The sequence below is a fragment of the Oryctolagus cuniculus genome, chromosome 3 (genome assembly GCF_051225735.1).
Source record: "Oryctolagus cuniculus isolate XC-2025 breed Fujian yellow rabbit chromosome 3, ASM5122573v1, whole genome shotgun sequence".
NCBI lineage: Eukaryota > Metazoa > Chordata > Mammalia > Lagomorpha > Leporidae > Oryctolagus > Oryctolagus cuniculus.
In genome coordinates, this window is record NC_142869.1 from 53,618,207 (window position 1) to 53,636,296 (window position 18,090).

The window sequence follows — 18,090 nt, forward strand, 5'->3', positions numbered from 1 at the left end:
GAGTAAAGGAGATAGAAACACACAAATGGTTACAAGTTATTCTCTGACCTGTTGGAATCTGAATCCACAGATCCTGGGCCCTACACCCCAGGCATGCAGTCCTTTTTTTTTTAACCCTGCCATTCTTACATATATCCCTCTCAATATTTTCAACTTGCTGGAAAACAACAAGCTTCTCAGTGGTAGAAAGTTATTCTGGGGCCAGCACTGTGGCGCAGCTGGTTAAGCCACTGCTTGTAGTGCTGGCATCCCGTATGGGCAACGGTTTGAGTCCCAGCTGCTCTACTTCCTATCCAGCTAATGCACCTGGGAAAACAGTGAAGATGCCCCAAGTGTTTGTGCCCCTGCCACCCACAAGGGAGACCTGGATGAAGCTCCTTGGCTCCTGGCCCAGCCCTGTCCATTGTGGTCAAGTGGAGAATAAACTGATGGATGGAAGATCTCTCTCACTCTCTCTGTGTAACTCTACCTTTCAAATAAATAAGTAAATATTTTAAAAGAAAGAAAATTATTCTTTGATCATGGGTGTGAAAATAGTGCCTATCTTACCATAAAGTATAATAATAATAGGCATTTTACATACATTATCTCACATCCTCAAAGCAGTTTTACAAATTAGCTCTCATTATTCTATTTAGTGAATGGAACCAATGAAGATGAGGGAGGCTCTGTGTCTTGCTCAAGGCCCCACTGATACGATCTGGTGCTATATGACTTTACTGTACTATACTGTTTGGAACTTCTACCACAAGCTTGTATTGAATTTATAGTCATTTTTTAATAAAAATACACACATATATTACTTAGAAAATAGATGCCAAAGTGATGCCTCTCACACGGAACACTATTGTGTTCTGTCATTGGTTTGCCTTGTTTGGGAGCAGGAGCCGCTGTGGGGAGAGGGCTGGGTGCAGTGAGCGTTCATTAATCTCATCATGCTGTTTTGTTGCATTCTCTTCCAAGTTACCCCTGCTCCTGGGGAGAAGAAAGAAGAAAATGGAAATGGCTCCAAAAATCTGACTGGTGGATCAGAAGGAAGGGAATGCTGCCAGGATACCTGTGTCTTGCCTTTTGGTGGCCAAATCATCTTTAATGTATTAGAAATAGAACCTTTACCAGACAAAAAACCACTGAATGGTGGCCCAAGTAGAAAGTGAGCCCCAAATTTTTCAATACTGTGGACTCTTCAAAGAGAGTTTTGTCAATCATGGATATTTAAGTGGTTTTTAAATGCTCTGTTACTCATTAAGTTTATTTTATGTGCAGTATGCAAAAGCCATGTTACCTGATACAGTCAAGGCTGATGTTGAATCAAAGAAGTTGGGCAAAAGATGTAAAAATCAATATATCCTAAGGATGTGTTAAACTGCTTATTAGATCACTATATTCCTAAATCTGTATATCTGAAATACATGAAACTTGTATAACAAATAAAATTAAAAAAAATAAACTGCTTATTTGACCTTAAAATAAATAAATATATATTCATGTACCAGTCTTTTGATTGAAGTACAAGAATTTTTCTTTGTACATTTAACCACATCTTAGGGTTTGAAGTTATAAACAACCATCATAATTCACCCCTATGATTATCAGTTTTAGCTTAAATGGGAGGAATTCTTAAAGACCATTGACAAGCAATTTGAGCATCAAGTTCTTCTATGTTCAATTTTTTTCCCAAACTTTTACAATTTTCCAACATGTTTAGTGTTATACTTGGTTTACACAGGAAGAATATACTTCTTTCAAACTTATATTCCATCCATTCATTAAAAACACATAGAATTGGCAAAAATAGAAGCTTGTGAACAAATATAACTGAATTTTGGCACGTGCAAAAACCAACCAGTGGGGGATAAAAACGAGCCGACAGTCAGGAAGATGTGTCCTGCTAACTACACAGCCCTTAAATGTCAATCTGTGTGTTTTCTAAAGGAAAGGGAAATGCCAGTTAAATGCCACTTAATCCGGGAAGTTCTTTTCAGAGACATAATCCATGAAAACATTCATGCTTAATACACCAAAAGCATGGAAATTATAGTCTTTCATTTTTATAAAAAAAAAACTGCAAGAGCCATCAGAAGACAAAGAACAATGCTATAAACACTAATATGTACCTCTTCCCTGTGCAAGATCTACTGTAAGCTCCTAATTGCTCTTATAGAAACTCCGAAATTCCCACCATGATTTACAAAGACTTTTGCAATCTGTGTCCTGACTACCTTTTAATATTTCCTGCATAAACACACATATAAGAGAGAGGGATTTCTGCTACTCCTTTGAACTAGACTTATTTGGGCTGCCCTTAAGCCTTTGCATATGACTTTTTTCTGCCTGAAACTCACCTCCTCATCCATTTAACTGGCAAGCCTACACATACCCTAAAGAGGTTCACTTAGATGTTACTTTATCTAGGGTACATTTCCTGACATCCTTAGGTTTTTGATTGGTGCCCTTGCTATGAATTTGCATCACACACTTTTCCCTTTATGAACCCATTACTTCAAATAGGCATTTCCTTACTGGTATCCTCATTAGTGTTTGTTCCACAAAGACCAGGACCATCAGGTATCTGGCTGCATCCCAAGATCCTGCCACAGCCCCTGACACTGATTGCTTATTTGGTCACTCCGATGATTAAATCAAGAGATTGCTTTTGAAGAGGCGGGACCATTTGTTAAGGGTAGAGGGTGCTGGAATCAGACTTTTCAGGTATTTACATAAGATTCTAGGTCTCAGATTCCTCAGCCGTGTAGTAGGAAAAATAACAATGTAAAAGAGGTAACAAAAGAGGTAAAACAGTTCCTGACCATAGGAACTCTTCACCCAATGTCAGCTGAAGTTTCTCTTGTTGATGTTCTATATGGTCATTATGTTGTATTTATATGTATTTTATATGCATAGAAAATTTCACATTATATATAGTCAATTATCATTTTTTGCAGTAATCATGATCTATGAAATCACCACAAACACTGGATTGGCTAACACTGAACCATTTTTTTTGCTCCTTGGGGTAATACAGAGATAGGTCCCTGTGAGCCTCGGATCATCACACATCCATGATCTAAGCAGTATGTCCTCTTTCCTCTTGTTTTATCTGTTGAAAGACATCTCCCTCTATCTCCTGTGAGAAAAATTTCTGGGAGAAGTTGATTATCACAGTGAGATAGCCTATAATGAACAGAATAGAGACCCCGAAAGAGGTCCATATCCTTTTCTCTACAACCTGTAAATATGTTACCTTACATAGCAAGAAGCATTTTTCAGATCTGATCAATATAAGAACATACAGAGGGAGAGATTATATTAGATTATCCAGGTGGACCCAGTCTAATCACAAAATCAATTGTACTTCCATACACTTACAGTAAATAAACCAAAAATCAAACTAAGAAAATTATTCCATTTATAATAGCACTTAAAAGAATACTGAGGAAGGAATCAATTTAACAAAAAATTGCTAAGTATATACTCTAAAAACTATATATCATTAAAAGACATTAAAGAAGATTAAACTAATGGAAAAATATACCATGTTTGTGTATTGGAAAACTTAATGTTGTTAACATGGTAGTACTCCCCAAATTGATCCACAGAATCAGCACAACATTGGTCAGAATCCCAGCTGACTCCTTTGTGAAAACTGACAAGTTTATTCTAAAATTATGGAATTGCATGGAACCCTGAGTAGTGAAAAAAAAATGAAAAATAAAAACGATATGGGAAGACTCACACACCTTCAAAACTTACAATAAAGGTAATCGAGACACTGTGATATTGGCTTAAGGATAAACCTGTAGATTAATTAAAAATAACTGAGAGTGCAGAAATATATCCATTTATCAATGGTCAACTAATTTTCCACAAGAGTACCAAAATCACTTAATGAAAGAATAGTCTTTTCAACATATGATTCTGAGACAGAAGAATGATGTTGGATCTTTACTGCATTCCACTTACAGAAATTAGCTTAACTTGGATTGACTACATAAAATGTAAAAGTGAATAACTACAGTGAAGATTCACATCAGAAAGTCACAATCAGTATTACAAAGGAGTAAGAAATTTAGTTATTGCTAATGAATTCTTTCCCCTTTTATTTCCTCACTAAAGTATACTGAAAAATTCAAAATGATTGACTTGTCTTCCTCTGAAGTGACAATACCTCTGAATTTTTAAGGCATTTATACTTAATATAATCTCAGAAACAACTTTAACTGTAGTTTTCAAAGTTGAAAAAAAAAATCTACAAGTCACCAGAAGCTTCTACGGAAAATTTGCTATGTACCCTTTTACAAGCTGAATAATTTCTTTCCTATTACTCTGATGTAGAGTATAATTTTCTAAATTGAATACTATTACTATTACTACTGCCAATACTATTCAAATACATCACTCAATGTTTTTAGTGTATAAATTTATAATGGCTAATTAATATTCTAAAAAAGAGGCTTATCAAAAAAGTAGTCCCAAAAATTCCATTTCAATACCAAGATCTGAGAAATGGAATGAAAGAACTTTGAAATGAATTAGGTTTTTAAATAACATGATGGCAATTATTGTGTTAGGGCCAAATTCAAAATCTAAACATTACTTTAATTAAAACAATTTGTTTAATACTTCAGGAAATGGGGCTGACAAAGATAGGGAACAAGAATGTAAAAGGGGAGCCCAGAACTTTCTATGAAATTCAGAACATTATACAAACTGAATAAAAACATTACTTGGAAAAATACTAACCTTGCACCAAGTGATATTCAGACACCTCAATAACGAATCTATTTTAATAGTAATCTAGTAGTCCAGACAGAAGCCCGCTGTACCAGGTCATTGAATATGTAAGCTTTAGTACCTGTCCTCACAATACCTGCTTTGAACAAGATTCTGAGCATCATGAGAGGGTGGAAATACACTCACCTGTGGCTGTGATGTGCCTCGATGATAGTCTTTGTTGTTGTCCTGCTTGGAGTTCACTGACTTTCTAGAATTGGAGGATGCTGCTTATTTTAATCAATTTGTAAATTGTTTGGCTTCAAACAATTTGTTTTGCATATTTTCTGATATTCCTTTTCTACCTAGATCGTCCTATGAGTTATTCTGGTTGTTTGTTTTTTCTCTTGTGTTTCACTTTGAATGGATTCTGTTGATCCACCTGTAGGCTCAACAATTCTTCCTTCTGTTCCACCCAGTCTACTATTAGTCCCCTCCCATGGATCTCTGATTTTGTTTCTCCCGCAGTGGAGTGGACAGTAGCTGGAGTCACTGTTCTGCTCTTTCAGCCTTCTATCTGCTGTCTTCCTTTTGGGCCCTTTGGAGCCTCACTCAAGCATACATAGGTTGGGGGTCAGTCAAGGGCTTGAAGGGAAACCCACCAACCCCGTGGCTTTTTCCTTTCCTGTGTTTCCCTTCTCAATTTCTAGACATAATGTCTGTGACATCATTCTAGGACATGAAAACAGCTTTCAGCTTACATTTTTTTTTTTTGACAGGCAGAGTGGACAGTGAGACAAAGAGACAGAGAGAAAGGTCTTCCTTTTGCCGTTGGTTCACCCTCCAATAGCCGCTGCGGCTGGCGCACTGCAGCCGGCGCACCGCGCTGATCTGAAGCCAGAAGCCAGGTGCTTCCCCTGGTCTCCCATAGGGTGCAGGGCCCAAGCACTTAGGCCATCCTCCACTGCACTCCCTGGCCACAGCAGAGAGCTGGCCTGGAAGAGGGGCAACCGGGACAGAATCCGGTGCCCCGACCAAGACTAGAACCCGATGTGCCGGTGCCGCAGGCGGAGGATTAGCCTATTGAGCCGCGGCGCCGGCCACGTTCTTTTTTTTTTTTTTTTTTAAGATTCACTTTTTATTTATTTGAAAGGCAGAGTTACAGAGAGAGGAGGAGAGGGAGGAAAGAACGGAGAGAGACAGACGGACAGATATAGCGATCTTCCATCTACTGGTTCATCCCCTATTAACTGCAATGGCCAGGACTGGGCCAGGCCCTTCTTCTGGGTCTCCCATGGGGATGCAGGAGCCCAAGGACTTGGGCCATCTTTCATTGCTTTCCCAGTCCTATTAGCAGAGGGCTGGATCAGAAGTGGACCAGCCAGATCTTGACCTGGCACCCATATGAGACTCCAGCATCACAGAGCTTAACCTGCTGCACTGCAATACCGGCCCTCAGCTTTCATTCTATCCACACAACACAGAGCGACCTAAGAGGAAAATTGTAGCTTCCTTTGTTAAAGAGTCAGATTTCCTTTTATTTCCACCTGCATGGTGGCCAGGGGTGCTCTGTGCACATGCACAGGGTTTCTACCTCACAATTCTGAAGGATTTTCTTATGTTCCAACATCAATGGGACTTGACTGAGTGTTGGAAATATGGTAGAAGGCCAGCGCCGCGGCTCACTAGGCTAATCCTCAGCCTTGCGGCGCCAGCACACTGGGTTCTAGTCCCAGTCAGGGCGCCGGATTCTGTCCCGGTTGCCCCTCTTCCAGGCCAGCTCTCTGCTGTGGCCAGGGAGTGCAGTGGAGGATGGCCCAAGTACTTGGGCCCTGCACCCCATGGGAGACCAGGAGAAGTACCTGGCTCCTGCCATCGAATCAGCGCGGTGCGCCGGCCACGATGCACCGGCCACGATGCACCGGCCACGGCGGCCATTGGAGGGTGAACCAATGGCAAAGAAAGACCTTTCTCTCTGTCTCTTTCTCTCACTGTCCACTCTGCCTGTTAAAAAATAAAATAAAAATAAAAAATAAGAAATATGGTAGAAAAGAAATCTCTGCACTTAGCCAGGACTAAAGTGGTGTGGAATTTCAGGAAACTGGGGCTATAATTTACCATGACTGAATAGAGCATAGCCATGCTAACTTCGGCTGCTCTAGGATAAGAAAAGAACAAAGGAGGGACCATGCTTCCAGGGCTCTGACTGACCAAAGTTTTCAACAAAGTGAGAAAGCAGTGAACAAGAGGAGAGAAGACAGACACCACCACAGCTATCCATGCAGCACAGACAATCGCCAGCTGCCAGCTACCATCATACCATGCCAAGGTCGGAAGAAATTGCCATGCACCCCACCGCTTGTAGTTTTAGCTGAGAGGGAATTCCATAGTCACCCACGGACTTTTACTTCAGCCTTGGGAGCTGACGGGTCTGAGCAATTGCCAGGCTTGGAGCCGGGAAGCTGCATTGCTTCCCTCTCCTCCCCGACTCCCCCAGAGCACCATACTTGGCAGAAAAAAGTCATGCACCATACCTCTGTTCTACTCCTACCAACATCAGAATCAGAACAATGTGGAAGGCAAAGGATAATCACTTATATACTGTAATTGTGCAAGTTTTTGGGGACCAGCTGCTGTGGCATAGTGTGTAAAGCTGCCGCCTGCAGTGCCAGCATCCCATATGGGCTCTGGTTCGAGTCCTGGCTGCTCCACTTCCAATCCAGCTCTCTGCTCTGGCCTGGGAAAGCAGTAGAAGATGGCCCAAGTCCTTGGGCTCCTGCACCTGCATGGGAGACCCAGAAGAAGCTCCTGGCTCCTGGCTTCGGATCAATGTAGCTCTGGCCATTGCGGCCAATGGGAGAGAGAACCAGCGGATGGAAGCCCTCTCTCTCTCTCTCTCTCTCTCTCTCTCTCTGTCTTCCACCTCTCCTTCTCTCTCTGTAAATCTGACTTTCAAGTGAAATAAATAAATCCTTGAAAAAAAATTGTGGAAGTTTTGGGGCATTAGCCTCAGCTATGCTCAAACACTCTATGTGTTCTCAGGGGATTCAGCTTACCTTCTGGGGGATAACACCAGAAGCAGCCCATAAAAAAAATCCACTCCCACCCTAGGAGAAATGAGTAATTACCCCATTATACCCTGAAACACCAGGACTATAATAGTTCTAAATTTCTCAATGCGATTGTAATCTACCCAGTAAAACTAGGGAAGAACCTACCTTTATTCCACCTCTCTGGACTCATACTCTCCAGAGACAAATCTCCTGTATACATTAAAGTCACCCCATAGGACTGGAGCAGGATTAGGGTCACATTCCCTAATCCCAGGATTAGTGCTGTTGCTCTTAAAACACCAATTAAACTCTCCTAGCTTCACACAGTTTTAGAGCCACAGCAATTGGTCCCACAAGCCATAACTAAGGCTTGCCAGTTGGACAAAGGGACAGCCAACTTGGTCTCCCTTGGCACCAAAAATAAGGCCCTAGCTATCGTAATCAACAGCTGACAAAGAACTCTCTGTGGACCAAAGATACACACCCTAGGAAACACATATTCATCTCAAAGCCACACCTAGACCACTATGTCACTGATAGACAAACCTGAAATTGACTAAGACAAAATAAATCATTCAGCTACTATACTCCTAGGCTCACCCAGAACCAAAGCAAAAGGAGCTAAACCAAACTCTTTTCCAATAAAACCTACTCCATTAGTAAGAAGGGATGATTACACCAGATGCACAGATACCATGTACGGACACAGGAAACGTGAATAATCAAGGTAGCATGATGCCTCCAAAAGAACCCTGATCTGAAGAAAATCTATGAAATGACAAACATAGAATTCAAAATAATGACTGTATAGAAACTCAATGAAATGCAAAAGGATACAGATAGATTAAAGAAATGAGGAAATCAATGAGTGACATGAACGAAAAAATTACTAAGCAGCTAGAACTCACTAAGAAGAACCAAATGGAAAATTTAGAGATGAAATCTTCAGTTTGTGAAATGAAAATGTGATTGAGAGCTTTAAGAGCAGAAAAGACCAAGTGGGTGAAAGAATTTCTGACTTTGAGGATAAGACTTTTGAAATAAGCCAATCAAAAATAAAGAAAAAATAATTTAAAAGAATGAAGAAAGTCTATGCAAACTACGGGAAACCCTTAAACAAGCAAATATTTGTATTATCGGTATTCCTGAAGGAGAAGAAAGGAAAAAAGGCATTGAGAACCTGCTAAATGAAAGAATAGTTGAAAATGCCCAAATCTTGAAAGAGACTTCGATAGTCAGACACAAGAAGATCAAAGAACCCCAAGCAGACTCGACCAAAAAAGATCTTCTCCAAGGTACACAGTAGTCAAATTGTTACCAAAATTAAGGACAAGGAGAGAATACTAAAAATAATAAAGTTTCAAGTTACATATAAAGTGAAAACAATTAGATCTTTTTTTTGGACAGGCAGAGTGGACAGTGAGAGAGAGACAGAGAGAAAGGTCTTCCTTTTCCGTTGGTTCACCCCACAATGGCTGCTGCGCCCAGCGCGCTGTGAAGCCAGGAGCCAGGTGCTTCCCCTTGTCTCCCATGTGGGTGCAGGGCCCAAGGACTTGGGCCATCCTCCACTGCACTCCCAGGCCACAGCAGAAAGCTGGCCTGGAAGAGGAGCAACCGGGACGGAATCCGGCGCCCCGACCTGGACTAGAACCCAGGGTGCCGTTGCCGCAGGTGGAGGATTAGCCTATTGAGCAGCAGCGCCAGCCAAAACAATTAGATTAACATCAGACTTCTCAATAGAAACCCTACAGGTGGGATGATATAGTCAAGATCATAAAGGGAAAAACTTCCAGTCAAGAATATTACATCCAGCAAAGCTATCCTTTAAAAGTGAAAGAGAAATAAGGTATCTTTCAGATAAGTAAAAACAGAGAATTCACCACTACCAGACCAGCCTTCCAAGACATTCTGAATGGTGTCCTGCATTAGAATTAAACATTATGAAAACACATCTCACAACCGAATTCACAAACAGAACATGTATAATCAGTATCCAATAAAAAATAAATGAAAGGTCTTAGTCCTTATCAATACTAACCTTGAATATAAATGGAATAAATTCTCCAGCCAAAAAAAATTAGGTATGCTGAATAGATTAAAAAAATGAAGAACAAGACCCCACTACATGCTGCCTCCAAGAAATTCACTTCATAAACAAATATACACACAGACTGAAAGTGAAAGGCTGGGGGCCTGGCGCCGTGGCTCACTTGGCTAATCCTCCACCTGCAGTGCTGGCAACCCTTATGGGCACCGGGTTCTAGTCCCGGTTGCTCCTCTTCCAGTCCAGCTCTCTGCTGTGGCCCAGGAGGGCAGTGGAGGATAGCCCAAGTGCTTGGGCACCTGCACCGGTGTGGGAAACCAGGAGGAGGTGCCTGACTCCTGGCTTTGGATCAGCGCAGCGCCGGCCGTGGCAGCCATTTGGGGGTGAACCAATGGAAGGAAGACCTTTCTCTCTGTCTCTCTCTCTCTCACTGTCTGTAACTCTACCTGTCAAATAAATAAATAAATAAATCTTTAAAAAAAGAAAGACTAGAAAAGGATATACCAGGCAAATGAAAATAAAAATGAGCAGGAAGAACTATACTAATATCAGATAGAACAGACTTTAAATTTAAAAAATGGTAAAAAGAGATAAAAAAAGGAATTGTATTTTGATAAAAGGTTCAATTCTGCAAGAAGACATAACAATCATAAATGTATATATACACCAACACAAGACCACCAGCAAATACTACTAGTCCTAAACAGAGAGACAGACTCCAATACAGTAATAGTGGTTGACTTAAATACCCCACTCTTATCAATGGATAGATCATCCAGACAGAGAATCAATAAAGGTAGATGAGAGTTGAAATATACTATTCAGCAAATTAAACTAATAGTCATTTACAGGACATTTCACCCAACAACTATCAAATACGCATTCTTTCCATCAACACATGGAACATTCTCGAGAATTGACCATATGCTAGGCCATAAATCGAATCTCAGCAAATTTTAAAATAGAAATCATACCACATATTTTCTTAGATCATAAAGAAATAAAACTAGTAATCAACAAGAAGAAGAATGGAACTCTCATAACTACTTGGAAATTAAACAACATGCTATTGAATGAGAGAAAGGGAATATTATATTCTTAGAATTGTATCTACAAACTATATTGAATCTATTAAAAATAATTAAATTTTTTTAAACTAAGATGTTAAGAAAGGGTAGATAATTTTTTTTTAATTCTAGGAACTAGGGTTATAGCATAGCAGGCTAAACCTCTGCTTGTGGCACCGGCATCCCATATGAGCACCAGTTCATGTTCTAGCTGCTCTTCTTTCAATCCAGCTCTCTGCCAATGGCCTGGGAAAGCAGCAGAAGATTGCCCAAGTGCTTGGGCCCCTGTACCCTTCTGGGAGACCCAGAAGAAGCTTCTGGCTCCTGGCTTCAGATTGGCCCAGTTGTGGCTACTCTGGCCACTTGGGGAGTGAACCAGTGGAAGGAAGACCTCTCTCTATCTCTCCTTCTCAGTCTGTAACTCTACTTCTTAAATAAATAAATTAAATCTTTTAAAATTGCTTTAAAAATTAAAATACAATAAAAATTCTTTCTGCCTTCAGTTAGTTTCAGTGTCTTCAAAGAGAATACACCATTGTTATGTGATACTGCTAACTCTACCATTATTAGAATTGGAAACCCCTTTTACATTTTAAATGTCTGATTCCACACTCAAATTATTTGTAATCTTTTTTTGATTAAGTTGATCAAGTATGTCAAAATATCACCATGTCTATTACCAAGTTACGTTGTTTTTGATATAGCTTTTGTGCAACTAAATAGACTGAAGACAGAAGGTTATTTTGGATGTAACCTAGCAAAAGTATTTGGTATGGCAAATTTGCCAGGTAATTCTGATCCATTCATGATTTCAATATGGTCATTGTCAGGAGCTATAACCTCCCTGGAATTATCCTACCTGATCTCCTAATGCTTTCCTGCCTCTCGCTCCTTCTTAATATGTCCTAGATCTGCCTTCCTCAATTCTCAATTGCTCCTACTTTCCTTTTCTTTTCATATCCTTTAAAACTGTCTTTTGCCCCTCATTATATAAACCTGCTCCATTCTCTCTACCTGTAAACTTTCTCACCTTTGCTTTCACCTCACCCTATATCCCTTTCTAAGCAAAGCCTCACCTCACTCACCTGTTTACTTTCTATCCACAGCTTGATCCACCATAAGCTGGTTCGGTGCTTCATCTCACTATGGAAACTGCTCTCTGTAAGATCACTAATTACTTCTTTTTTTTTCTAATCATCTTACTTGATTTCTTTATAGTGCTTGTGTCATGGTCTCCCCTGATTTCTCTTTTATCTCTGTAGCAGTCCTCCCAGAGACTTCTTGCAATTTCATCCTTTTTAAAAAACATATTTATCAATACAAAAAGATTTCATGTATTTCTTAGGTATAATTCTAAGAAGATAACCATACTTTCCTCCCTCCTTCAAACCCCCCTCTCTCCTTTTTTCCTTTAATATTTGCAATCACATAATTTCAATTGACTTTATAATCATAGGCTTAATGCACCATCAACCATAATGTTTAACAAGTAAAAATTAGAAAGACCACTGTTCCACAGGAGTATAGCCAAGAGCTAAAAACAATAATCAAATCATAAGATGTCAGATGCATTCTTATACTTCTTTTTTGTTTTCTAAGTTATCTACCATATATCATAAAAAACATATATTGTCTTCTTGGAACTGGCTTATTTCACTAAGCATAATTGTCTTACCTTTTTAAATGTTAATGTCAGGGACCAGCATTGCTGCACAGTAGGTTAAGCTGCTACCTGCAATGCCAGCATCCCAAATGATACCGGTTTGAGTCCAGGCTCCTCTACTACTGTTCCAGCTCCCCGCTAATGCACCTGGGAAAGTAGCAAAAAATGGCCCAAGTGCTTGGGTCTCTGCCACATATGTGGGAGACACAAATTAAGCTCATGGCTCTGGCCTGGCCCAGCTCTGGCTGTTGTGGCCATTTGGTGAGTGAACAAGCAGATGGAAGAACTCTCTGTCTCTCCCTCCCTAACTCTGCCTTTCAAATAAATAAATAAATCTTTAGAAATAAACAAGTAAATGTTAAAGTTAGTGCACCACCTTTATCTTGTCCCCCTACCTCACACATGCCTCCTGAACAATCTCATTTAAGACTACAGCTCTATTACCCATACTACACTTCTGAAAATTTTTTTAAAGATTTATTTATTTATTTGAAAGGCAGAGTAACAGAGAGGCAGAGGTAGAGAGAGAGGTCTTTCATCTGATGGTTCACTCCCCAGATGGCCACAATGGCCAAAGCTGTGCCAATCCGGAGCCAGGAGCCAGGAGCCTCCTCCAGGTCTCTCACGCAGGTACAGGGGCCCAAGGACTTGGGAGAAGCCATATTGTTTGTTTACATTTTCAAACATAAGCAGGAGGCTACCACCTTTGCCACAAGGGCACACCCTCACCATACTCCCCACCTCGGCATGAGGACCGCAACACTTCAGAATAATTTCATCCCCACTACACAAGTTGTACAACAATGAGAAGTCCTGAGTATCAAAAACTCAAGCTCATTCCATCTAACAGTGAGAAGTGAGCTGGGAACCAGTAGGTGGAGCTCAGTGCAGCAGAGCTCATACCCGCCCTCACCATGATTGAGAAGTGAGCTCCAAGAGGTGGGGCTATGTGCTTCCACTTGCAACACACAGACACATAGCAGCTCATAGCAGAGGGAAACCTCACCACAAGCACAAAGACACAAATTAAAGAGAAAAGCAAACAGACAAAAAAAGAAAAAATACATAATGCCAAAAAAGCAAAGGAAAAATGCTAAATAAGAATAAAGAAGACACTATGGACCCCTCAAAGGAACACTACAACTCTTCAATAATAATAATAATAAGTTTTTGATATTGAAAATTAAGAAATCAAGAAAAGTACTCCCAAGAAATTGAGATATTAAAGAATGAAATACTAGAAATGAAATACTAGAATGAAATATTAGAAATGAAGAATTCAGACCCGAGCCACAGCTCACTTGGCTAATCCTCTGCCTGGGGCACTGGCACACTGGGTTCTAGTCCCGGTTGGGGCTCCGGGTACTAGTCTCGGTTGCTCCTCTTCCAGGCCAGCTCACTGCTGTGGCCCGGGAAGGCAGTGGAGGATGGCCCAAGTGCTTAGACCCTGCACCCACATGGGAGACCAGGAGGAGGCACCTAGCTCCTGGCTTTGGATTGGCACAGCACACTGGCTGTAGCGGCCATTTTGGGGGGGGTGAACCAACAGAAGGAAGACCTTTCTCTCTGTCTCTCTCTCTCACTGTCTAATTCTGCCTGTTTAAAAAAAAAAAAAAGAAATGAAAAATTCAGTAGATCAACTAAAAATGCAATAGAAAGCCTTATCAAAAGAACAGGTGAGGCAGAAGAAAGAATATCAGAGCTAGAAGACAAATTTCTGGAAATATTACAGTCAGACCAAATAAAAGAAAAAAAATCAGAAAACTAAAAAAACATGATTGGAGATCTATAAGATCCTATCAAATGACCCAAGATATAGATGGATCTAGGATTTCCAGAATGTGTGGAAAGAGAGAAAGGATTAGAAGGCCATCTTAGTGAAATAATAGCAGAAAACTCCTCCAATCTTGAGAAAGAAAGAGACATCCAAATATAGGAAATTCAGACATGGCCAGAAAAGATTTTCTTCACAACACATTATAGTAAAACTCCCCACAGTAAAACATAAAGAAAAGACCTTAAAATGTGCGTGAGAGAAATGCCAAATCACATTCAGAGGAAATTTAATTAGACTCACTGAGGACTTCTCATCAGAAACTCTACAGGCAAGAAGAGAATGGTGAGATATATTCCAAATCCTAAGAGAAAAATACTGTCAACCCAGAATACTGTATCCTGCAAAACTCTCATTTATGAATGGAGAAATAAAGATCTTCCACAGCAAACAGAAATTGAAAGAATTTGTAATTACTTGCCCAGCCCTAGAAAGATGCTCAAAATGCGCAGAAACACAGAAACAAGAACATCACCATGAAAGATGAAGGCAGAAAATGACCCAGCAAAAGTACAAAGAAATCAAAAATACAACCATAGGACTATTTACGGAAACATGACAGGGCAAAGTTGGTAATTAGCAATAGTCACCCTGAATATATATGGTCTCAACTCCCCAGTTAAAAGACAAAGAGTAGCTGAATGGATTTAAAAAATCTATTTCCTGCCTACAAGAAACACACCTTACCAACAAAGATACATGTAAACTGAAAGGATGGAAAAAATAATCCATGCTAACAGAAACCAAAAAAGAGCTGGTATGGCCATCCTAATATCAGACAAAACAGACTTCAACAGAAAAATACTTTTAATTATTAAAGGATCAATTCAACAGGAAGATGTGACTATTATAAATGCATATACACCTAATTACAAGGCACGTGACTATCTAAAAGAAATGTTAAAGGATTTAAAGGGAGATATAGATTCAAATACAGTAGTGATGGGGGACTTCAAAACCCCACTTTAGCCATGGACAGTTCAACCAGACAGAAAATCAAAAAGGAAACAAGAGTTCATCGACACTAGAGCCCAAATAAACCTACCAGATATCTACAGAACCTTGCACCCCGAACCCACAGAATACACATTTTTTCTTACCAGTGCATTGAACTTTCTCTAGGGTTAACCACATGCTAGGTCATAAAGCACATTTCAGCAAATTAAAAAAAAAATTGAAATCATACCATATATCTTATTGGACCACAATGCAATGAAGCTAGAAATAAGCAACTCAGGAATCCCCAGAACATACACAAGCACATGGGGACTGAACAACATGCTCCTGAATGAACTGGGGGTCACAGAAGAAATCAAAAGATAAATCAAAAATTTCTCAGAACAAATGAAGACAATACAACATACAAAACTTATGGGATACAGCAAAAGCAATGCTGAGAGGAAAGTTTTTAACAATAGGTGCCTACTTCAAGAAATTTAAAAGGTACCAAATAAATGGACTAACAATGCACCTCAAGGATCTAGAAAAACTGCAGCAAGCCAGACCCAAAAATAGTAGGAGAAGAGAAATAATTAAAATTAGGGAAGAAATCAACAAAATTGAATGAAAAAATAGAAAAGATCAGCAAAATGAAGAGCTGGTTTTTGAAAAAATAAATAAAATTGACACATCATTGGCCCAACTAACCAAAAAAGGACAGAGAAGAACCAAATCAATAAAATTAGAGATGAAAAAGGAAATGTAACAACAGACACCATAGAAATAAAAAGAATCACCAGAAATTATGCCAAAAAAACTGGGAAACCTAGAAGAAATGGATAGATTCCTGGACACAAACAACCTACCTAAATTGAGCCATGATGATATAGAAACCTAAACAGACCCATAACCAAAACAGAAATTGAATCAGTAAGAAAGATGCTCCTAACAAAGAAAAGCTCAGGACCAGATGGCTTCACTGCTGAAATCTACCAGACATTTAAAGAAGAGCTTACTCAAATTATTTTCAAGTTATTCAAAACAATTGAAAGGGACACAATCCTCCCAAATTCCTTCTATGAAGCCAGCATCACCTTAATTCCTAAGCCCAGAATAGATGCAACAGAGAAAGAGAACTACACACCAATTTCCATGATGAACATAGACACAAAAATCCTCAACAATCCGGCGCCATGGCTCAATAGGCTAATCCTCCGCCTGCGGCGCTGGCACCCTGGGTTCTAGTCCCAGTTGGGGCACCGGATTCTGTCCCGGTTGCCCCTCTTCCAGGCCAGCTCTCTGTTGTGGCCTGGGAAGGCAGTGGAGGATGGCCTAAGTTCTTGGGCCCTGCACCCGCATGGGAGACCAGGAGAAGCACCTGGCTCCTGCCATCGGATCAGCATGGTGTGCTGGCTGCAGTGCACCGGCTGCGGCGGCCATTGGAGGGTGAACCAACAGCAAAAGGAAGACCTTTCTCTCTGTCTCTCTCTCTCTCACTGTCCACTCTGCCTGTCAAAAAAAAAAAATCCTCAACAAAATTCTGGCCATTTGAATCAAAAAACACATCAGAAAGATCATTCACCCCGACCAAGTGGGATTTATCCCTGGTATGCGGGATGGTTCAACATTCTCAAATCAATCAATGTGATAAATCACATTAACAAACTGCAGGAAAAAACCCATATGATTATATCAATAGATGCAGAAAAAGCATTTGTTAAATACAACACCCTTTCATGATGAAAACTCTAAGCAAATTGGGTCTAGAAGGAACATTCCTGAACACAATCTAGGCAATTTATGACAAACCAACGGCCAGCATCCTATTGAATGGGACAGTGTTGGAAGCCTTCCTACTGAGATCCAGAACCAGACAAGGATGACCACTCTCACCACTGCTATTCAATATAGTCCTGGAAGTTTTAGCCAGAGTCATTAGGCAAGAAAAAGATATCAAAGGGATTCAAATCAGGACACAGGAAGTCAAACTATCCCTATTGGCAGATGATATGATTCTATATATAGGGAATCCAAAATACTCTAAGAAACTATTGGAACTCATAGAAGAGTTTGCTAAAGTGGCAGGATATAAAATCAACACAGAATAATCAATTGCCTTTGTATACACAGACCATGCCATGGCTGAGAAAAAAATTTTTAAGATAATTCCCACTCACAATAGCTACAAAAAAAATATATCTTGGAATAAATTTATCCAATGACATCAAAGTTCTCTATGATGAGAATTACAAAACAAAACAGAAAGAAATAGGAGAAGACATTAAAAAATGTAAAATCTTTTCATGCTCATGGATTGAAAGAAACAATACCATTAAAATGTCCAAACTACCAAAAGCAATTTACAGATTCAATGAGATCCCAATCAAAATACCAAAGACATTCTTCATAGATCTAGAAAAAATGATGTTAAAATTCATATGGAAACACAAGAAACCCCAAATAGCTAAAGCAATCTTTTTTTTTTAACTTTTATTTAATGAATATAAATTTCCAAAGTACAGAATATGGATTACAATGGCTTCCCCCCACATAACTTCCCTTCAACCCACAACCCTCCCCTTATCCACTCCCTCTCCCCTTCCATTCACATCAAGATTCATTTTCATTTCTCTTTATATACAGAAGATCAGTTTAGCATACATTAAGTAAAGATTTCAACAGTTTGCTCCCACACAGAAACATACAGTGAAAAATACTGTTTGAGTACTAGTTATAGCATTAAATCTCAATGTACAGCACATTAAGGACAAAGATCC